Source organism: Lynx rufus, unplaced genomic scaffold, assembly GCF_022079265.1.
Source record: "Lynx rufus isolate CCGP_SWC_20201006 ecotype Redwood Valley unplaced genomic scaffold, mLynRuf1.p SCAF_11, whole genome shotgun sequence".
Classification (NCBI taxonomy): Eukaryota; Metazoa; Chordata; class Mammalia; order Carnivora; family Felidae; genus Lynx; species Lynx rufus.
In genome coordinates, this window is record NW_025814825.1 from 35301277 (window position 1) to 35325663 (window position 24387).

The following is a 24387-nucleotide window of genomic DNA, read 5'->3' on the forward strand; positions in this document are numbered from 1 at the left end:
TGTGCCTTTTTTTGTTTTAAAACAAGTCTTGGGGGGCTCCAGGTGACTGATAATGTTTGACATTACTAGATTCATTAAGTGAATTCTAAAACCATAATGGAAAACAGTATAATAAATAAATAGCCTACCTTGTTTATTGTCAGCGATGGTTCCTTTTTCCTGGCTCCTCCATTCACCTGTCCAGCATGGACTCAGGGATTGCAGGAAATGACCATTCTCTATTGCTCTAGTGCTGAAATCTCGAGCTCTTAATGAACAAAGAGTTTCCTCAGTGTCCTCTGCAGAGACCTTTCCAAAACCAGCTCTTAAGGGAGGCAGTCATGTTGATTTTCATTAAAATCCTAGTGGTGAGAAAACAGCAAAACAGTTAAGGGTCAGGCTGGCAGATTCTTTATAGGCAGAATTCTTTGGTGTCCTCCTTTGCATTCTTGCTCCAATTTCTCCTGTGCCCTGGAGGCTCAAAGGAGGGGAGGTCACTTTTAAGAGCAACCTGAGAGGGTCGAACTCTCTTGAGGAGGAGGAAAGTGTGTGGGAGGAGATGGTGACCTTCCAGGTAGAGGATCAGCCTGAACACCGGTACAGAGTTGGAGTGGAAGAGACCTTACGTTGGGTGGTCCATATAAAGCACGATGAGGTGGGTTCCTACAGTATGTGGAGTTAGTTTGGAAAGCAGTAGGGAGCCTCTGAAGGTTTCTGCACAGATTAAAGTTGTAGAAGAGGGAAAATAAAATGACTGTGGTAAGAGGGATGATTAGTCCAGGAAGAGAACAGATGAGAGGGGTTATGGGCCTCAGGAATTGGTCCAGATTGAATGTACCAGGTGTCAGACCTATGGAATTGGTCATTAGTCCATCAAAATTGGTAAAGAGGAGGGGAAAAGGGCGGGGGAGGGGAATGATAATTTGATTTTTCTCCAGGTTCCTGGCTCTCTTGTCAAGTGGGTCTAATAACCACCCAGCACCCATGGAAGGATTTGTGCAGAGCCTGCAGTTTCTGGCAGGGGTTGAACATCCTCATGTTCGCTTCAGCAATGACAGGGCACTGGATTTGGAGTCCACGGACCTGAATGGCCACTATTACCAGTAAAAGGAGTATTTCCGGAGCTTGGCACGGCGCCAGGCCCGGTATGGTGCTCAGTAAAACCTGTTAAATTAATGACTGACTGACGGGGTTCGACACTTGGTGCTTCCATTTACCAGAGTAACCTGGGTCAAGCGACCTATCCGCCACGAGCCTCAGTTTCCAGAAGTGTCAAACAGGGCAGGTCCCCGGGGAGAAGGTGTGGGCTAAAGTTCCCGCGGCCTGGGATGCCCAGAGTTCCCGCCTCCCCACAGCCGGGCGGCCCGGCAGCGCTCTCGCCCGCCCCCGCCTGGGCCCCGGGCTGCCGCCAGCCCGCGGGGCCCGAGGCCGAGCGGGGGTCTCGCGGCTGGCCTCCCGGGCGGGGGTGGCGGCCGGGTCCGCCCCTCGCCCCCGCCTGCTCCGCGCGGCCCTTGCCGGGGGCGGGCCCCGCCTCAGGCCGCTCCCCCGGCCGCCCGGGGGCCCGCGGCGGCGCTCGCGGCCTCTCACCCGGGGCGGGCGAGTTCTGGGAAAGGCCGGCCCAGGGCGGGGGCCCCCGCTGCCGCCCGCGCCGCCGTGCCGTCCCGGCAGCGCGCAGAGCCCAGGGGCGCGGAGCAAGGGAGCGGCGCCCGCGGGGGCGCACACGCTAGAGCGCGGCGGGCGGGAGGGCGGGCGGCGCGCCCCGGGCTCTGCCTCCCGGGCACTTGCCTGTGGCTGTGGCGCGCCGCTGGCACCCGCTCCGCCGCTGACACACGGTAGCGGGGACACCCGACGCCGCTAGCGACAGGCGCGTCCCAGAGGGGACGCTGCACTTGGGGACTCGGTGCGGCGCGACTGGCCCGACGAGCAGAGGTGAGGAGGCGACCGTGTGGCTCGGTTCCCGAGGTTGGCGCCGGGGAGAGGTGGGCGCTTTCTGTGCTACCCCCGCGGATCCGCGAGGGCGGCCGCGTAGGTCCGTACCTGGCGCGGGGGCCCGGGCCCCGCCCCCACCCGGGCGACCCGAGGCCGGGCTCCGAGGGCGCGCGGGCCACTCCGGCCCGAGGGCACCCTGAGCGCCGACTTCGCTGCCCTCACACGTTTGCCTCGGTCTCCGCCGCGTTTTCTGTATGCTTGTGGAGGCGGCCAGCCCATGGAGGGAAAACATAAGTTCTCTTTGAGGCGGCACCTAGCAACAGGATTTCAAGGAAGGTGCCCACGAGATAGTTCCTGGAGAGACTGAGCTACATCAAGTCCTAGAAAATCCCATGTTGGACCTGGGCTCACTTTAACTGGTAACTGGGATGGCCACGTCTTTTAAAATGTTCTCTAGTGCTGCGATAATGAGTAACATAGAGCCAGAAGCCCGCCGTTGTGGCTAATAACAAATGCGCAGTATAAATTGTATGGGTTTTTTTTTTTTTTTAATCCTTGCCTGGTGTTTAATTCATGAGACAGTGGGTTCAACCGACTCAACCAATTGTTCCGTGTAAGAAAGATTCATCGTTTAAAGATTTATCAGCATCATTTTCACTAGCTCCCTGAAGAGATGTTATGGGAGATTCACTTCATCGGAAAGTTTTATTTGCATGCTGTTCATAATTGTAGTTGCATTTATGCAGAATTTGCTGGTAGATCTTTTATATCCTTGCAAGATTAGGCACTTTTCCTTGTGTTTCTTGTCGGCACCCCTGGTAGAATAGGGTGGGGCCTCGACCGCAGAATGGGCACAGGGGAGGCCAAGAATGCTGGACCCACTAGGGAGAATTTTTGAAAACCTTTCTTGGGTGGTTGGTGAAGGTGACCCCATAGATACTGTCCACAGTGTGTCCCTGCGGGAGAAGGGGAGTTGAACTATCTCTGGATGATGTATGCAGCCATGTCTTCACGAATACTTTCTAAAGAATGCCTGATGATGCTGTCAGCTAGAAATGTCCTTTCCTCTTCCCAAATGCCCTTCCTGCCCCTTTTCACCATTCTAAATCCTAACCATCCTTCAGACTGAGTTTTGTTGCTGCTGTGAGGCCATCCCAGGTAACCCCAGCCCCAAATAGTCAACCTGCCGCTGCTGGGATTCCTGCAGCATTTTACCTTCCCGACCTTTCTTTTCTTCCAGAGTTATTTATGTGCAAGTCTCATTTTTCCTACTGAAGGCATTAATGGTGGCTTTCTTAGCACAGTGCTTGCGACTAGAAGGCCCTGTGAAATAATTGTGGGCTGCTATTAAATGTTAAGACTTTTGTTCTTTGATTCAAATCTTTACTTTGGAGAAGATAGTATAAATGAAAGGATATATTGAAAAACATAATATTTACCATTTATGTGTCCTCCATTTACAGGCCGACAGAGGAAATTTTCTTTATACCTAGGAGCCATGCATAGTAATTATCTTTGGTCCATGCCTTGGGACCAAGTAAGAGGTGAGACTGAGCTGTAGGGACGTTCTTCCAGTCCTTCTAGTAACATAAGCTCCTTGGATGTGCTCCAAGGTTGACCTGTGTCATTAAAAATTCCATGCTCAAGTGGGTTGTGGTGAAGCTAGATTCCAGTGAAGGTGGTTGGTTTTCTTTTTTATTTGCAACTGTTCTTAGTCACAGTCTCTTCTGGGTTTTTGTCGTGTACTTAAAAAAAAATGAATTTAATGTGCAATTTGTTACTTACAAATTTCTAAATGAATAAAGGATAATTGGAAAGAATTGTGCATGATGTTTTTTTTAGAGCAGAGAGCAGGGAATGTTTCTCATGCTTGGGCAGGAGGAGATATTTGCACAGAGCGAGCCCGCTCTGCATGTGTGTGTGTTGGCAGTCCCCAACTGCCACACACCTGGCTGGCAGGCAGCCTACGGAGGACAACAGCTGCTTCAGCCCAGACTCCTCTCTCTCTGGCTGGGCTACCTCTGCTGGGGGTGGGTGGGAGGAGAGGGGGATTCCTGGGGAACACAACAATTAAGTGCTTCTGGATTTAGAAGGAAACATAGGGAAGCTGTTAGAGAAAGTAATAGTGGCTTGTTTGATCAAGTTGCTTTCCTGCTCACATTTGGTTGACATCTTGGCATTGAGCAAGTGGGAATTTGGTTGGAGAGAGGGAAGGCAGGTGATAGGGAGCATGGCACTGTGGTAGAAGGCCTGGGAGGTATGATGGGGCTTAGAGAAGCATGTGGACAAGTTATGTGGGATCCCCAAAAAGGGAGTTGGAGATGGAGAAGTGGGGAGGGTAAAGATGATGTCAAAGATGTACTGTGCCATGGGCCAAGCACAAGGCCTAGAAAGGAAGAGAAGACTCTCTTCAGCATCATGTGGTCTTCTCTGCTCTCAGGGTGCAGGACTCAGGCTTACATTTACTAAAGCTATATTTCATCTGTGTTATGGCTTAAATAGGTTTTCATGGGCCAGGTTGGATCCTAGCCCTCTATAGCTGTGCCATCAGTATGGTAGCCACAAGCCACATATGGCTCTTGGCTTTAAATTCAAATTAGTTAGAATTAAATGAAATTAATGAGCCACATTTCAAGAGCTCAGTACTTACATGTGGCTAGTTGCTGCTCTACCAGACAATTAAGATACAGGACATTTCTATCATTTCAGAAATCCTGTCCTGGAATATTGTTCTAAAGGGTTCATGCCTGTTCATCGCCAAGGTACTGATTTCTGAACCAAATTTAGTCATAAATTAAAATGTTCCTGTTTATAATGCTCTAGCAAATCTATTTAGATGCAAATCATGGTAACAGTTGTTGTTGGTAACACTTCTGCAGAGCTTACGACATTCCAGGTAGTGTTCTAAGTACTCTACATCTATTAACTCATTTCATTCGAACTTTAGGCAGCAAGTGCCAGAGACGTGTTATCCCTTACCTGCAATTCTAAAATCAAAACAAGCTCTGAAAACTGGTTTTCATAAGTTTGGCTACAAAATTTGGTCTGACTTGACATGAGGTAGTCTTTATTTTTCTCACCTGGTGAGAACTGTTCATACATTCTTATTTCAGAAAGAATGGACATGTTTGCTGTGGATCCTACCAACAGTGTTATGTAATATATGGCACACGGTACTGTCTTAACATTATAAAAACCAAAAATCTTCTGATTTGGATAAAGCAGTATGGACCTCCATTATCATATGCATCTTAAAGATGGGGAAACCCGGGACCTAAAAGGTTAAGTAACTTTCATGGGTCATAGCAAGAAAGTGCCAGAGCCAGGAGGCAGTCAGAGCAGGCTGGCTTCAGAGTCCATTCCCTTGACCACTGTGCTATTCTGCATCAGCCTCTGGTCTCGTCACTCAGAACAAACAAATGGCCACTTTTTTTTGGCTGGGTGAAGCCAGATAGGTATAACTCAGCTGATTAGAAAGTTTCAGGTAGGGCTGTGGCTAAATAGTTTAGCAGTTGAGGTTGAGATGCTATGAATGGTTAGTTAAACCACGTGTGCTTAGCAGTTGTTTGCCTTTCCCCTTTCCACCTTGTGCCCATCATAGTTGATTTTGAGCCATTCACCATGTAGGAACTGATAGAAAATTTGAGCCATTCACCGTGTAAGAACTGATAGAAAAAGAGGCCATTCATCATGGTATTGGTAAAATTATTGGGCCCTTGTTGAAACCAGTGGCATGTGGCAGGTTATATACTCATAACTGTTATGGGGTAGAAGGCAGGGGGGATGGTTTGGTCCTGGTGTATACTGACTGCTGAACACTGGTAGGGCCACTCTGGTGGCCTACAGGGGTTCTGAGACTTCCTGGTATGCTTTCAGAGGATCTGGATCCGTGTGACTCAGTTGGAAGTCTCTTCACAGGAGACTGTGAATTCCTATCTTCTTTTTGGAGGTTGACTAGAACTGCAGACCTGGCCCAGGGTCGGCAATGGGCTTTTCACTTTCCCTCCCCAAGTGGTGGCAAGACTAAGTGGTCCCTTCCTGGGTATACTTGAAGAAATTCTTAATTAATCCCAAGGTTTCTCCTTTGAGTATAATAAAATGTTCTGAGTGCTTCACTATTTGTGTGGATCTTTTAGTATGGGCTCTATGCAGGACCCCTGTCTCTCTGTATCTAGGGAGCATTTTGCCTTTTATGGCACAGTCTCTGAGGCCCCTGATTGTCATGGTGCAACCCGTTTCCCCTCCCCCTAAGTTATAATAGCTTAAGGTGTAGGGAAAAGGTATTCTATTGGTGAAATACAAGGACGCTAGAATCAAACTTACCTGGTTTACATAGGCTTTACCACCTACTAGCTGTACAACCTTAGACAAGAAATTATCCTTTCTGTAGGGTAGTAATTTTACAGGGTTGCTGTGAGACCTGAGTAAGATATTAAAGCACTTAAAGCACTTTGCATAGTGCCAGGTACATAGTGCTCAAAAAGTTAGCTACTAATATTATTGTTCTTGCCCTCTGGGTCTACCTTAGCCTTGCCAGTGTGCAGTTTTAGACTTTGGAGAGGCATGTGTCGTAGGCTGAATAATTCCAATAGTCGCCTAAAGGTGTCCAAGTCTTAATCCCCAGAACCTATAAATATGTTACTTTACATGACAAAAGGGACTGAGCAGATGCAATTGAAGATTTTAAGATGAGGAAATTATCTGGGTGGGCCTAGTCTGATCAAGAGGGTCCTTATAAAAGGGAGGCAAGAGGATCAGAGTCTCTAGTAGGAGGTAGAGGTTATGAGCCAAGGAATGCAGGCCTCTTAGAAGCTGGAAAAGGCAAGAAAATGGATTCTTCCCTAGAGCCTCCAGAAGGAATGCAGCCCTACCAACCCATTTTAGACTTCTGACCTTCAAAACTGTAAGATAACAAATTTGTGTTGTTACAGCCACAGAAACTGTGGCAATTTATCACAGCAACAATAAGAAACTAATATGGCATGGAAGAGAAACCAGAAAGTGGTTGGGTGCAGAAACAAAAGCTCTCCTAATAAGGGAACGATAACAGCCAATACCTAGTGCAAACCTTGCTGGGTACTTTACGTGTATTAACCTGTCATCCTCACAGCCGCCTGCTGAGATAGGTGCTTTTGTGTTCAGATCAGAGAAGAGGAAACTGAGGCACCGAGAGGTTCAGTAACTTTCCCGAGGTTACACAGTTAGTAGTGGCAGAGCTAGAGTGTGATGCCAAGCAGTCTGACGCTCTTAAGTGTTACCCACACTACTCCCCGAAAGCAGGCATTTCTGTCTGCTTAGTCTGACAGTATCAGCCCCTGAATAGTATGTTACTGTATGGAAGGAAAAGAGTATTTGAATCAGTGAGAAGGAGGGCAGTGTAGTCCCCCCATTGCCCCAAAAGCCTGGTACTGAAGTGCTCGGTGAGTTTTTGCCATTGCCGTCTCATAGCCGGAGGACGCCGATGCTAGGAGCAGTTCTTGTGCAGGCCTCCCTCTCGTTCCCACCTCTGTTCTTACAGCAGCCTCGCTCACTCACCACAGACCGCTGGCCCAGGAGTCCTGTTGGCTCTGCTTCCCACCTCTGCCTGTTTATTGGATTTGCCTCATTCCTGACTCTCTGCTCCAACCCTGAATTCCACCTTCTTCTGGCCCCTCAAGTGCTCAAACTTGAGATGGTTAGTGTCAGGGGATAGTGAGGTACCACTGTGACTCTTGGGGCCAGGGGGAGGGTTATTTTTGCCTTTTTCCTTTGGTTTAGCTGGCTATTGTTGGTTTTCTAGCTGTGCTGCTTTTGTCTCTCAAGCACATAATTCAGAGTGGTATTGGTCGAAACCAGTGGTTTTCAAACTATGTTCCAGGAGTGTTTGGGGCCTCCGCCAGGTGAAGGATATGGTAGGAGAAGACCTCAGCCCTTCACCCTGCTTCTGCCCTGCAGCCTTGCTCTTATTAATTTTATTTATATATTGAAGTTCTGCTTTAGATTTGTCCTGGAAGGGCAGTTCTATTGCTAGAGGGGCAGAGAAGTTTGAGAGGAACCAACCTGCATGTTAAGGCACTCTGAAGACCTTTAGCCCAGAGACTTGGATGTGCAAGATATATAACTCTGTATTTTCTCTAATTGCATTTTACAAATTTGGGATTTGGATACATGTTGCTTAGATCTGTTTATATCCCAGCTCTACTACTTATATACAATCTGCATAACCTTCGTCTATTGGGACCTAAACTTCCTCATGTATGTAATGGGAGGGGCAATAGAATCTACATAATAAATGAGATGATTCATGCAAAGGGCTTAGAACAGTGCCTGATTCACAATAAAAATTCAACAAACACTAGCTCTCAGGATCAATGACACAATAGAAGAAGAAGCTAGCCTTGTGTCTTCACAGGGTTCTGCTCTCCTACGGGGCTGCAGCTGGAGGTCTGCTGTTCCTCCTCTCTCTGCCTGGTTACCACTGAGCTTTCCATTGTCCCTGACTGCAGGTGACTTCAGGTGCAGTAACTTGAGGCTGCCTCTACAGCAGCCTCGCCTCCTCAAGGTCTCTGAGGCCTCACTGCCCTCTGCCAGGAAGCAGGGTCTCTGCTACTTTTAGGATTTGCAAGACATTTCTTCTTTCCTCCCCTGCCTGCCAGATGTAAGGGCTGGGATGAGAGGAGCAAAATGAAACTCCAGTCTCCTCCCTTTTTCTTCTCCAAGGCATTTGGTCCATAATACAGACTGAACACTGTTGAATCCTTTCCTCTCTACCCTTAGGACTTAACAAAATGTAAACATAAACGGGGTGGCTAAGCTTGACAGGGTTATTGGTCACACAGTGCTGGTCAGTGCCATTATCTACTTAGTGGTGGCATTGCTGCACGCTCTGTGGCGTGATCTGCTCTGGTGGCCCCAAGAAAATGTGATCCATTTATAAAAGTACTGGTAAGTCTCCCTTAAGAGGGGCTGATTATGAGTCCTTATAAGTCCAGAGATACAACAAAACGCAATGATCATTTATATGTTTTTAATGCCTTATAAGAACAACTGCATTATAATAATAAAACAGTAGGGCTGCAATATTCAGAATTAAGGAAGAGGCAGAAGCAAGGAGAGACTCTGTTTTGATGACTTCATTTTAGGTTTAAACTATATAATATCACTGACTATGGAAAATCCAGGGAATGGAAAAAAATCACTGGGAAAAACACATGTGACTGAGTATATACTATACACATCTGGGATTAAAATATCATATAACAGTTTAATTTGGATATCACTGGATTTGGTTCAAGTTACTGTCATTTCTAAAGAGGTTTCAATTCATTTGTTATTATTAATAACATGAACTCAGATTTCATTGATGAACATATTTTCACCTATGGTTTGTTTGCCTGGGAGAATTGAAGCCCTCTCTGGCAGTCTGGTTTGTCAATTTCAGAGAGGTGGTTAAAATTCACAGAAGTTAAAAACTTTTGGCATGAAATGTGTTCCTCCCCCCCCCCCCCCCCCCCCGCCCCAAGGCAGAATGAATTTGGATGATAGGGCAAAGCATAAACCTCACTCTGTCTGCAGTTTTGTTAACTGCTGGGGTCTGAGCAGATTCAGATTCACTTCTTTGCCACTCAGCAGGCTCAATAGTCCCTAACTCAGCCTGGTTTACTGTGTTTGAGGTTTTTCTTTCATCGTGCCTCCGGCATGGTTTTACAATTCATAGTGGGAGGGATTGGTAAAGCTCCAGGCGGTTGTGAAAGAAATATGCTCAATTATTATTTGAACCTAACAGAGGAAGGTAAGAATTTCTTGAGCTAATATACACAGAAGCTAAAGAAATTTACAAAAAGAACTCCAAAAAAGTGACCATCATCCACTATGCAACATAGCAGTCAGACAGCCTTGCAGGTTCTCCCATGACCACCCCCTTGCTGACTGAGAATGGGCGGGGCCTCACCAATGCCAAGTCATGGGATGGCTGACAACAGGTGAAGTGTGTTCCCCACTCAGGCAGGCAAGCCCAGATCAAATTAGTTACAGAGGATAAGAGTGTGCTTATTTCTAGCCACACCGTATAGTTCTAATGAATTATCACTATCTTAGCACAGATCTAAAATATGTCACCTATTTAGGATATACTAATTAAAAAAAAAATCTTTAATCCAAACAATTTTAACAACTACAATTCTTTTACTTATTATTTTTTAAAATTTTTAATTGTTAATGCAGATGTTATATACCCATTTATGACTTGTTTATTACTTTTTTATTATGTGCTATGTCATCCAACAGTGAAAATTGAGGGCTAGAAAGGAGGGGTCCAATTGTCTCCCTCTTACTTTTAAAGTTGAAAGAACTGATCTCCTTGAGAGACTCAAGGATTTGATCAAAGCCACCTAGCTGGGGAGTGGCAAAACTGAGACGTTTGTTTCAAACAGAATTAAGACCATACTGTAGATATATAATACTCAATTTTGAATCCTGGGTTCTTTGCCTAACAGTCCATCATTAAGATGTTTGCACATTAGAGGCGGCTGGGTGGCTTAGTCAGTTAAGAATCTGACCCCTGATTTCGGCTCAGGTCATTTCTCATGGCTTCATGAGTTCAAGTCCTACATCAGGCTCAGAGCTGACAGCATGGAACCTGCTTGGGATTCTCTCCCTCTCTCTGTCTGTCTCTCTCTGCCCCTCCCCTTCTCACACTTTATCTGTCTCTCTCAAAATAAACAAATAAAATTAACAACAACAACAACAACAACAACAAAAGATGTTTCCACATCATTTGGTGTTTCCAAACTTTGATTTCAGTGGTTGGGTCTCATTCTATCGTGTGGTCCCATGGAGGGCTTATCCATTCCCCTACTGCTGGAAATTTTGCTGTTGATCCCTGATTTTTTTTCTATTTAAATACCTCTCCATTGCCTAGAACTCTCATTCTGTCTTTAGCACAGAGTCCCTGGAAGTGGAAATACCACAAATCAAAGTGTAGAATTTTTAGAGACCCCTGATACGTACTGCCAAAATGCTCTCCAAAAAGGTTGTACCAATTTGTGCTTCTACTTCTGATATACTAGAGTAGTCTTTCCAGTGGATGTCAGTGAAAGATACTAGACTTGGTGTTTCATAGTTTGTGCATTTCTTTGCTTACTAGAAATAAATATACATATTGATAAATATATAACACATCATTGTGCTTTTTTGGTTGTTTAATTGTCATTTTTGTCCATTTATCTTTTTTTAACTTGAGACTTCTTCATGAATTAAGAATATAACATTCCTGCATCCTATATTTTTGTAAGTATTTTCCTGTCTTTGTCACTTGCTGCTGTTTCTCTCAACTAGCATTTTTCTTTTTTTTTTTTTAATTTTTTAAATGTTTATTTTATTTTTGAGAGAGAGAGAGAGACAGAGTGTGAGTGGGGGAGGGTCAGAGAGAGAGGGAGACACAGAATCTGAAGCAGGCTTCAGGCTCCAAGCTGTCAGCACAGAGCCTGATGCGGGGCTCAAAGTTAGCATTTTTTCTTGATTGCAAAACAATATGTTTATTTTGGGAAATAGAGAGAAGTATGATAAAGAAAAAGTCCAAAAATCAACCACAATTCTATTGTCTAGAGTAATTACTAACATTTGGTTCATGGCTTTCTAGGGTTTTTTTTCCTGTTTTTTTTTTTTTTTCCCCAAATTGAGATCATGTTTTCATGTTTTATAAGTTTTCACCTAACTTTGTTAAGCATAATTAAGCAGATTATGTTTACCCCCACTATGGGATACTATATATATTAATGAAATATCATATTTTTGAAATGTTTAGCATGTTTTTTAACATATAGAAAATTTTAATTTCCATATGACCAGGCAGATCTAGTCCTTCCTGATAATTACTTCCATGGCCTTTAAATTTGTAGTCTTTATCTATTTTCTATGATTATATTTTTTAGCTTTTCAGGCTTTAAAAAAAATTTTTTTTAGTGTTTATTTATTTTTGAAGGAAAGAGAGACAGAGTGTGAGCAGGGGAGGGGCAGAAGAGAAGGAGACACAGAATCCGAAGCAGGCTCCAGGCTCTGAGTTGTCAGCACAGAGCCTGATTTGGGCTGAACCCATGAGCTGTGAGATCATGACCTGAGTGGAAGTCAGAGCTTAAGTGACTGAGCTACCCAGGTGCCCCTAGCTTTTCAGGGGCATTTTACATTCAAATTTTCATTTGGAATAAGTTTTTTTTTTTTACATATTATTAGCTGAAGATCTAACCTGTTTTCTAAATACTTAATTTTCCTTAATAATATATTTATTCCTCATATATACTTATATTCCTTATATAATTTCCCTCAATAATACATACATTGGATAATCCTAGGCAACTTCTAATCTCATTTTGTATATTCTAAAGTTAGTTTCAGGCATAAGATAATCTATCTTCAAATGCTTGAGTACCTCACTGTTTTATTTATGTTAGCCTTATATATTAGTATCTCATAAAGAAAGTTCTCTCTCATTATAGCTATTCAAATTTTCTTTATTATTACTATTTTTTGCTTTTTATTGCAAATTAAATTTTGAGACATTTTGTCAAATCTCAAAAATCCACTGAGATTCTGACTGGGATTGAAATAAATCTATATATTAATTCAAGAAGAATGAATGTCTTTATAGTAATTAGTCTTTACATTCTGGTATGTTTATTTTTCTTTTCTAAAAAAAATTTATCACTGAAGTATAATTTACATATAATGTTATATTAGTTTTAATTGTGCAATGTATTGATTTGACAATTCTGTACATTACTCAATGCTCATTACAATGTGTCATCACCATCTGTCACCATAAACGTTATTACAATATTATTGACTATCTTCCCTATGCTGTAGTTTTCATCCCTAAGACTTATTTATTATATATCAGGAGGTTTATACTTTTTAATCACCTTTATCTAATTCACCCATCTGTCCCCCCACCTCCAGTTTGTTGTCTGTATTTAAGGGTCTGTTTGTTTGTTTATTTGTTTTGTTTTTTAGATTCCATGTACAAGTGAAATCATATAGTACTTGTCTCTCTCTGTCTGACTTATCTAACTTAGCGTAAGGCCCTCTAGGTCCATCCATGTTGGATGACCATGTTTCATTCTTCTTTATGGCTGAGCAATATTCCATTGTATACATATACCACATCTTCTTTATCCTTTCAGTATGTTTCTTAATTTACTCGTTTACTCAAATGTCTCTCAGTTAAGTTTTGTAGTAACCTTCATATTATATTTCTCTTATTTTTAAAAAATGTTTTTTATTCAATCATCTTAATCTTTTAGCTGATTCTCTTGAGCTTTCTAGGTGGAGAATTGTATTATCCACAAGTAATGATTATTTCTCTTGTGAATCAGAAATTCCAGAGTATTATTAACTAAGAGTAAGGATCATAGACCTTTTAATTTAATCCTGACTTTAATGGAAATGCTTTTCATATTCACTAAGAAATATAACATTGTCTTTTGTTTTTAAAAAGCTTAAATCACTTTGAGAAAGTAATTTTGTAGTCACATATTTTAAAAAATAAATAAAAGGAAGTTGCATTATGTCACATGCCAAAAGGGTAATCTTTGAGGTGATTTAATGCTTTTTTCACATTTGACCTACTGCTGTGTTACATTACATTAACAAATCTACCATTAAACCATGCTTGCAGTCTTGTTGTGGCAATTTATTATCATTGTATTAATGAATTATATCTCTAAGATAGAGGTTAATCTAGAACCCATTTGGATTGTACTTTGGAATTCTTTTTAGCTAGATTTTAGCCATGGTCATCAAAGGCTGCTGTTAAAATTAGCTGCTGCTCCTGGGTATGCATAGACTGGATTCCAGGAGACCACCCTGTGCTTTCCTGAGAGTGAGAGGGGCAGCCTCCAATATGGTGAGGAGCTAGAGATGCTGTTTGTGTGGCAAAGTAATTAGGATAAAGTGTATATCAGAGATGGGTTAACTGGGGCTCTTCCTGTGTTGTGAAAATGCGATCAATGCTCTTTTTTTTTTTTTTTTTTTTTTTTAAATACTGGGGACACTCATGCTTCTTTGTGTCTCTCATAAGATAGGCAGAATGGGAACTCTGCCATTAGAGGGTTAGGCACCATCCCTGAGGATACCAGACACCAAAGACAGATCTTTTCTGGAGCAATGGGATGTTAAAGCAGCACTGAGGCAAACCCAAAGGACGAGCTTGGGCTGCATGATTGCCTAAGAATCTAGTAGTTGTCAATTTCAGTGTCAAGGCTTAATTTAGCTGAAAGGTTAAAAAAAAAAGTGTTCCTAAGGCACATGAAGAGAAATAAAGAAGGCAGTTACAAAACTTAAAAATACTAAATGGTGAATACTGTTAAGTGTGTATTTCACAGCTGTAGGATTGAGACACTGACCCCGAAATGTTGCTACTGTGTTGGTGTCTTTGTGGAGAAGTTGGGGAGAGTCTGAGCCTCAGATGTAGGGGGTGGTTGGTTGTCTCTTCTCACTCTTGCTACTTACATGTCACCCTTCATTGCCTGCCTCCTCATTCTTTTCTACAGTTTTGTTTTTTCCCAAACTTCTTTTCTCATCCATTCATCACTCATATTCACAGAGGTCACGTTGAGTCACTCCTGTGTGTCAGCAACTGTGCTTGCCGATGGGATGAGCAATACCCCCAAAGCTGCTGCCTAACCTGGGCTTACCTGAGCCAGGTGATAATGCGGGTGAGAACCTGACAGTTTCTGTGATTTGTGAAACAAGAAGTTACTAACTCTCTCCCTTTATAGCTCGGACATTTATTTATGTATGGAAGGGTAGTGTAAACCTTATGAGTGAGGGATCATTTATGAGCCATAAAATATGACAAGATTTTGTTAAAGGGGCTTGGTTAAAACTGTGGCTTGACTCATGGGAAAGATGCTTCTTGGGCTGCTACTTGGTGTTTCCTTGAGCAAATCATTTTCACCCTCATTTCTTCCCTTTGGAAGACATTTTTTTTTTTCAACTTGAAGGATTCTGGAAGCAAGGGCTGCTAAGCCTAAAGAACATGGCACATTCCAAGGAACAGACTAGAAATTCACAAGAAGAGGTCACCTTGTGACTGGCTCTATTCAGTGTAGAGGCTCAGGGGAAAACTTGAGAGCATGCCCAGGATGCTGGTTGCTGTTGTATTGAGGAAGGCATTCCGGTCCTTCTGGAGTAACTAGTTTACATAAATGCTCGGCTATTGATTTACTGCTTTATTACACTTTTTTTTTTTTTTTGGAATTGACTACTATTGATTGGTTCTGTAAAGAGGATTAACTGTATTCCTAATTTGAAACCAGTGATTTGTCATTAAAGAGCTTTCAGTTCAGTTAGGGAGACATAGGGCACAAATAGTTGAAATTTTCAGTATCCTTACAAAGAAACGGTGGAGTCTCTGGCCATTTGTTCCATGACTTGAGTCCAGGAGAGGAAGCTCTGGGTTGGAGTCTTCTGGTACAAGGTGAGGGCTTAACTGAGGCATGGTGTGGCTTGATAGAAAGAAGGGAAAGGTGTTCCTGCTTGGGAAAAGGTGAAGCAGTCCTCAGAAGGTTTGTTCACAGGAGAGTGTTAGTCAGCCAGGTGGGCAGGGGCTCCTTTGAGGCCTCTCTTTCCTTGTTTGCCTGCATAAATGCTGGGGTTCCTTAGGTTAAATCCACTGTCATGAGTTGTGTTTCACCTTTGCATCAATGGTTCCAGATCTTTTTGTGCTCTTCTTGAGCTCCACACCTGCATATCCAGCTGCCTGTGTGACATCCTCCCAAAACTTGTGTCTCAAATTGAGCTCAGTCTTTTCCCAAACCTATTTCTCCCATGTTCCTTATTGCAGTGACTGACTTACCGATATCCTCAGCTCTCCAAGGCTACTCCTTCTGAGTCCATGGTCTCTTAGCACTGCGGGCTTCCCCTTCCCATTTCAATATCTGCCTTTCCCAATAGAGCATATGCTCCATAGGAGCAGCTACTACTGTCAGTGCTCACTTCTCCTGTCTCCAGCCCCAGCATAGTACTGAGCCTGTGACAAATGTTGATTGATTGCATGAACTGAATTACCTGTTATTCTGCGTCCTAAAAATTTCTCTAGATAGACAGACCTCAGTTTGAAATCCAGCTTTACTAGCTGGGTAATGTTGATTGAGCTATTTTTTAAATTTTATTTTGAGATAATTTTTGATTTACATAGTAATCTATTTTCTTTAGTTGTTTTTTTTTTAATGTTTATTGAGTTTTGAGAGACAGAGAGCAAGCAGGGGTAGGGCAGAGAGAGAGGGAGACATAGAATCCGAAGCAGGCTCCAGGCTCCGAGCTGTCAACACAGAGCCTGACGCGGGGCTCGAACTCAAAAACTGTGAGATCATGACCTGAGCCGAAGTCAGACACCTAACTGACTGAGCCACCCAGGCGCCCCAACATAGTAATCTATTTTTAATCTCACTTTGCATCAGTTTCTGAATCCATAAAATGAACATAATCATCGTACCTACCTCATAGATTTGTGGTGGATTAAATGAAATAAAGCACGTGAAACATTATTAGTGTGTTTGACAGGTGCGTACTCTATACTGTTACAAAGTTAGGTTTGAAGCTAGAATGTTGAAGGCCTTCAAGGCAGGTTAAGAGGTGTGTATTTTATCTTTTAGAAGGTAAGGATCCATGGAAGTTCCCAACTGTGGTGGAAAAACCACGAGCTCTGGAATCAACAGATAAGGGTTCAGATCAAAATTCCAGCAACTAATAGCTGTGAGGCTTTTTGCAAATCACCTTGCAAATTCTCAACCTTAGTTTTAAAACCTCCAAAATTAGGACAATAATACCTTGTACTAGGGATTGTTGTATGACCTAGGCAGCCATGTGAGATGGTATATGAAAAAGCATCTAACACTAATTTGTTGTTGTTGTTGTTGTTGTTGTTGTTGTTGTTGTTGTTTTTAAGTTTCTTTCCTCTGGTGATCAAAGCTGTCAGGAGCAAGGAGGTCATTTAGAAGGCTATTCCCCTAGTCCAGGTTATGGGTGAAAAAGGACCTGATCTGATGTGGTTTCAGTGACAACAGAAGGGAGTTAACAGTTGGGAAGAATTTCTTTGAAAAATCACTAGAATGTAACAGTTAACTGGGTCGATATATGGATAAAGAGGGCTAAAGATGAATGGGAAACTTCCTTTCTTGGTTCCTGGGAAAAAGAAGATGACAGTTAATAGGAAGGAGGGAGTTAGGCAAAAGAATTGAATTAGGGAGAGGAGGAGGACAGGAGTCTGGTTTTGTACATGGGGTGTTGGCTCTACCCAACAGGAAGTTGGAAAGTCAGGACTGCAGCTTGTGGAGAGAGGCTGTGTCTGGAAAGAGGCGTTTGGGAGTCATCCACATAGAGGTGATAGTTGAAGTCGTGGGTGGGAGTGGATGGGACGGCCAAGGAGTGGCCTGTGCTATTCAGAATCATTAGCGTTGTTGGCTCTAACTAGAGATAAGCAGGATAAATAAACCCTTGCCCAAGTGGGAACTAGGTCTACTGACTTCCTCAGGCTCTTTAACTCATTCAAGCAAAGTTTTACAGGATGAAGAAAATCACATAAAATAATTTCAGATTTAAAACATTATGTCTTTGATTTGTAGATTATGCTTTATTTTAAATTATGCAAGTAATACATTATTGATTGGAAAGAATTGTAAACAATGTATAAACACAGTTAAAGTCCCCATTAACATTAACCCCTGACTTTCTTTTTTAGAAGTTATCACTGTTACAAGTTCAGTGAGTGTTCTTACAAACTTTCCTAATGTGTTTATATAGTCATACATACGCATACACATAAAGATATACCTTTGTTTGTGTGTGTGTGTGGTTTTGTTTTGTTTTATATAAGTGACCTCATAGAATATTTTGTTCTTTAATTTAATTTTTATTTTTTAAAGTGAAACAGTATGCTCTGAAACTCTTTCCAGGTACATTTATCTAAATTTGAGTCATAAAGGCAAACAAACAAAAATCTGTTTTCCTGGGTATGAATGTACTATGTTTTATTTAATCATTCCCTTATTGATGGAACATACCATGTTCCCAACTTTTGCACCTGTCCATCCCACAGACATTTATTGTTTGTTCTGTGCACGAGACTGCCCAGTAGATACTAGGATATGGTGGTAAATAGTAAGCCAGGGCTTTGCAATCTGTCGGGGTTGATGAGAAGCACATCCCCCAGGGGTCAACTGTGAATATGCTATTAACCTTATGACAGGGAATTTGTCAGACTCAGCCACTTGCTGAGTGCCTTCTCAGTGCCTTGAGCAGGAGGAGCTGGAAGTAGAGGGGAGAAAGGGAAAAGGTGAGCCTGTGCTAATGAGATGGAGACTTGCACCTCTGTCCCCAGGTCCAAGCCAAAGGTGGAGTGATTAATTTGGGGGGGGGTAGGTTGAATTTGAGAACGGTTTTCTTTTTATAAATATTATCAAAATGAATATGCAAAGTTTAGAATTCCCGCTTGGGAGCTTCTGAAAGTATATCCCCCTGGTTCATCATTCCCTTTTCTCTTGAGTGCATGGGACTGAGGCAGCTCCAGTGTAAGGACAGCTGGAAAAAGGAAGGAAGAAGAACGCTTTTCTACACCTGCTGTATCCCAACCCAGCCATTCTCCTCCCTCTCCCTCTCCCTCTCTCTCTTTCTCTGGTTTACCTGCCTTTGATGCTCTGAATCATACCACATCTAGTGAGAAAATTTGGAGCATAAGTATTTTATGCAGAAACACCAGGGCCATAATTTCCTTCTCTTCATTTCTGCTGCCTTCACTCAGGACTCAGAGGAGGTTCCACTGAGAACCATACCGGTTCTTCTTTCTCCTCTTCCCTCTGTTCAGCACTGACTCAGCACCTGGGAGGCTCTGCCAGGGTGTCAGGAAGCTGCACTGTCCCAGGGCGAGACTGCCAAGAGCAGGGCTCCACAGGCAATCCTGAATCAATGACCTAGACAGACCTAGGCAGCCGTGTCCTCTAGCATGTGACACAAGTCTGACTGGGAAATTTCTTGGGATCTCTCCAGTTCCTCAAGCCAAGCTCCTCCCAACTCAGGTTTTCTGCTTGCAACACAGTGAAGACTGGTTGATCTTTTTCATTCCACCTGTTTTTTACTCCTAGCCGAGCCAAACTGACCCTAGGGGCTGCTGGACCAATGAGTGTGCTCTTCTCCACACGGCTTTCATATATATGTCTGAAAAACAGCTCTGATCTGCTACTTACAGGAAAGTGTACCTACACACTTCTTTGGGTACATCCCTCAGCATCTTTTCCTCTCTGGCCACCACCTGTCTCCTAATACCCCGGCCACCCTGGCAGTGAATACCCAATGCTTTCACTACTTGGAGCTCCCTAAACACAACATGTGGTCTTCCCATTCTGTGCCTTACCTTGGGCTGCTCACTCTTTCCCACCTGCCTTTCCTCTGTACTTTAAATTCAGTTTAGGTCTCAATCATTCAAAAAAGCCTTCCCTGACACACACATACCTCCCCTCCAATGCTGATTCACCTTATCGACATTGATTTTTAAATATTTTTTAATGTTTATACAGTTTTGAGAGAGAGAGAGAGAGAGAGAGAGAGAGAGAGAGAGAGAAAGAGAGAGATAAAGCACAAGCTGGGGAGGGGCAGAGAGAGAGGGAGACACAGAATCTGAAGCAGGCTCCAGGCTCTGAGCTGTCAGCACAGAGCCTGATGCGGGGCTCAAACTCACAAACTGTGAGATCATGACTTGAATCAAAATCAGATGCTCAACCGACTGAGCCAGCCAGGTGCCCCAAACAAAACATTGATTTTTTAAATTTAGTACCTGTATTCCCCACCCCAGTATGACAATCACAGTCACCTCTTTGTTCCTGAGGCTGTGCTCAGGACCTGGAATATACTGGGCACTCGGTTTATGCTTGTTGAACCCCAAATAACCTGGGGCAAGGGGCATCTTTGTGGTTCTTCTAGGTTTGCCCACCTGACAGATCCCTGACGTCCTAGGTGACATCTTGTTCTTTGAGAAATAATGCCCCATTAGTGAGAAAACTCACAGAGAAGACTTGCCTTGTAATAAATAACTGTGTTGCATTCTGTTTGGATGGTTTGCGGGGTGGAGCATCATCACTTTTAGATTCCAGACAAGTCTCTGCTTAGAGAGAGAACAGGAGTAAGGAGGAGCCACATTACTGTCAAGGTCACAGAGGAGGCTCCTTGAGGTGCTCAAGGCTTCACAAATTGCCCTGCTCCCATCCCCACTATAACCCCACCTAGTGTGTGGAGTCTTGCCTTTTACAAAGTACCCTGGCCATAGCGGATCTCTTTTGTCCTTCCCTATAAATTGTCTTGGGAGATAGAAGGAACTGATTATACACAATTTAACAAAGGAGGCTGATTCATTTATTTATCCTATAAATATTTATTGAGTTCCTACTATGTCTCCAGCGAGGCCTTGGGAACATGGCAGTGGACAAAACCAGCACTTCCACAGCTCTCCAGAAGCTCTGATTGTCCTTTCAGGATGCCAGCCAGTAACTAGTGTGCAAATAAGTAATATGTATAATCTCCAGTGGTGGTAAATGCTCACAAGACAAAGAGCAGTGTAATATTACAGAAAGTGATGGGTGGGAGGGGTGAAGGGCTGCTTTAGAGCCTGCAAAGCCCTTCTGAGGTGATGCTATTTGAGTTGAAATTTGAAAAGTGAGAAGGAACGGACCAGGTGACGTCTGAGGGAAGTGGGGTGACTTGCTGAAAATCCCAGGGTGGAGCTGGCTGAAACCGTGAAGCAGGCTCTTTCCCCAAGGTCCCTTGAGCACCCGTCTTCCCTCTCTACCATGTCCATGGACACCCATGGGTATGTCAGGGACATATACTTTCAGAAGCTCCCAAGGGGAGCTTCAGGGGATATACTTTCAGAAGCTCCCAAGCTGTGGGCAGGAAGGGGATGGGGCTTGCTAACATGTGCCGAGAACTCTTGCTGAGCATGGGCCCTGTCACCTGGCCTTGGAGTGTGCACAGCTAATCCAGAGCTGAGGAAGGGTCACCTGGGGGCCAAATTTCTTCACCATTTGTCTCTCAGTAGGTCCCTTTCACAAGGGATTCCTTAAAAGTAGGGGCATCTGGGTGGCTCAGTCAGTTAAGCATCCGACTTCGTCTTAGGTTGTGATCCCGTGGTCTGTGAGTTCAAGCCCCATGTTGGGCTCTGTGCTGATGCCTCAGAGCCTGGAACCTGCTTTGGGTTCTGTGTCTCCCTCTCTCTCTGCCCCTCCCCTGGTCATGCTCTGTCTGTCTCAAAAATGAATAAACATTAAAAAAAAAAGTAAATCTCACCTCTTTGCAGTTTAGCAGGAAGGAGTATCACAAACTTCTCTGCAAGGCAGCTAAGAGATTAGCATTCTGCCCTGGTTTTTTTTTTTTCTTTTTTGTGATAAAGGATACATAACACAACATTGGCCATTTTAACCATTTTTAAGTGTTCATTTCAGTGGCATCAAGTACAGTCCCATTGTTGTGTAGCCATCAATACCATCCATCACCAGAACTATTTCATCATCCCAAACTGACAGTCTGTACCAGTTCAGCACTAACTCCCAGACACCCTGTTTTAAAGCCCTCATGGGGCACCTGGGTGGCTCAATCAGTTACGTGTCCAGCTCTTGGTTTCGGCTCAGGTCATGGTCTCGCAGTTTGTGAGTTTGAACCCCACATCAGGCTCTGTACTGACAGCGTGGAGCCTGCTTGGGATTCTCTCTCCCTCTCTCTCTGCCCCTCCCCTGCTCGTGCTCTCTCTCTCTCTCTCTCAAAATAAATAACCTTTAAAAAAAAACTAATAATAAAGCCCTGATGGATCATGGGTAATGAAGAAATGAATGACATTTTACAAAAGCCTTTTCCCCCACCCCCGATTAAGTTTAGCCTCCTTGAGTTTCATGCAGTATCATCAGTGTAGTCTGAAGACAGTTGGCACCAGAGTCACCTGGTTGGTGGGGGGAAGAAGGGAAGTGCCTATTGAAATTTAGATCTCTCCTCGCCTTCCTGAATCAGAACATCTTGGGCTAGCGCCCAGGCACGTGTATTTGTACCAAGTCCTCACATGATGTAAATGTGAGAATCACTGGTTTCAGTCTCATGGGAAGAGCACGTGAGGAAGAATATTAGCTAGGGCATAAAAGGCTTGCTATGGGGAAGTAACTACCTGCATTTGAATGTCTGCTTCCCTAGTGGCTGGCTGGATAATTCTGGGCAAATCGCTTAATCTCTAAACCTGTTTTTCTTTTTCTTTTTTTTTAATCTCTAAATTGGAAATTGTGGGCTTAGTATGTGCCTCACCAGAGTTACTGTGACAATTGAATAAGACAGGAGGTGCTCAGATCTTGATGTGGCCTAGAGGTGATGAGGTGACCCAAGAGACTGACTTACATGGGTAGTTCTGTTTTCTTGAGGAGTTATGGGTAAAGTGGATCAAAGTTTGCTACTCCAAGTGCTTTGTCTCTGCTGTCATCCCACTGCAGGAAGGCAACCAATGTCATTAGTCAGGATAGGAAATATATAGAATGCTTGCAACAACTGAGAGTGTAGAATATTTTCCTTGAAAAATCTTTTCAGAGACGGATTCATGTGGAGAAAGTCCTGAGAGGAATGGTTAGGTGATTGGCAGTAATGCATGTAGTGCTTAGTTGTGGGAAATAATTAAGAAAATGAAGCTCTGGCACCCGTCCCAGATACTTATCACCACGCCACTCTGGAACAAGGGCAATTAAGGTTGTCTCAAGAATGTTCTGGATGGTAGGTGCAGCAGTAGTTTGAGAGTGATCAAAGAAGCTTCCTGAATAGAATGTGGCTGTGGAGAAAGGAAGGTAGAGGGGGCTCAGAAGTGATGAACAGGACACAAAAGTGGGGGTGAATAGGCAGGTTCGGGGAGCAGCAGAGCAGACCACCCTGGCTGAGGTGAGTGTCAAATTGGTGGGTTGGAGAGTCTGGTTTTGATTAGATCACCCTCAAACTTGGCTCTGTTCCTCCTAGTTTAATATTATAAACAACACCTGAACCTAGCATATATCTCTTTGATAAATTTCAATTAGAGTCAGTAGTTTTATGGAACATTTATACTTAGTGCCTAGCATAGGGTTTGGCACATAGTTAGGTGTTTAAAAAACTTCTTTTGAATAAGTGCACGAATGAATCATACCTTTTTGGTTGACCAGCCATTTCAAGAAAGATCGAGTGGAAGTTATTGTATTCCAAGGATGGGGCAGTATTATAAATACATTAAACAGGCGAGATTAGGCTTGATTTCAGGGGAGCAGATTATATAATTTTCCCTGATCTCCTCCTTTTTAAAATAATGTTTAGAACATTAGGAAAGGGAATGTTGGTGTTTATATAGATTTCATTATGTTCAAAAGTTATTCCTTTAGATAATACACAACCGAAGCAGGATAAAAATGGGGTATACAATATAATTTCAGTTTTAAATTTCAGTTTAAAAGATGTATGTTCATGGAAAACTGGAAGGAAGTTATAAGAAAATTAGGACTTACCTAATGATCTTACCTTATCTTTTCTACTTTATGCTTATCAGACTTTTTTCAAATTTTCTACAGTAAATCTGTATTGCTTTATAATCAGAAAAATATAACATGTGCTATTTGTTAAACAGTATGGAACAAGGTACAACACTCTTGCCAAAACTTGCTTTTTTTTTTTTATTTTTTTTTTTCAACGTTTTTATTTATTTTTGGGACAGAGAGAGACAGAGCATGAACGGGGGAGGGGCAGAGAGAGAGGGAGACACAGAATCGGAAACAGGCTCCAGGCTCCGAGCCATCAGCCCAGAGCCTGACGCGGGGCTCAAACTCACGGACCGCGAGATCGTGACCTGGCTGAAGTCGGACGCTTAACCGACTGCGCCACCCAGGCGCCCCAAAACTTGCTTTTTTTTAATTTTAGCCCTGGAACTTATAAAAATCATAACTCGTATTTGGAATAATGATATAATGGTAACAAAATGAACTGCACCTTACCAACTGTCATGTGACATCATTGATTTCCTGAGGAGCCCACACCACCCACATCCTGAGATTGGCCAACTCATGGCTCCTTGCTTCCTCCTGCATATCCTCACCCTCCCTGGATACCCGCTACCCTCCATCACTTGTTAGAGGCTCAAGAATGTCCTGAAAGCTGGTAATACAGGTCTGAGCAACTCTGCTTGTTACAGATTGTGGACTCGGAAGCAGCTCTGTACTTTGGGTGACACTGCCCTGAAAAATAGCAAGAATGTCAAGGTACTGACTTACAGACTAAAAAAATGTAAACAACAACAACAAAAACAAAATACAAAAAGCTTATTTGCCTCATTTTTTTTTCAATTAGGTAAAAAGTATGAATAATATTTCTTCTCCCATTTGGATGGTGACTTCGTGAGAAATCAGAGGCACAACTAAAATGGACATTGAGTTTTAATGAGGTGTTCCATTTGCAATTTTAACTCTACTGAAA

The 24387-nt window shown here is 43.2% G+C and overlaps 1 protein-coding gene across 1 annotated transcript in view; it reads left to right on the forward strand.

The window, feature by feature from the left end:
* The first annotated feature begins 1766 nt into the window (after positions 1–1766).
* PLCE1 (phospholipase C epsilon 1) overlaps positions 1767–24387 on the forward strand; it is a 321538-nt gene continuing 298917 nt past the window's right edge. Inside the window, exon 1 of the mRNA XM_047072225.1 lies at positions 1767–1908. The gene's annotated coding sequence lies outside the window, so the exon portion shown is untranslated. The remainder of the gene's footprint in view (positions 1909–24387) is intronic.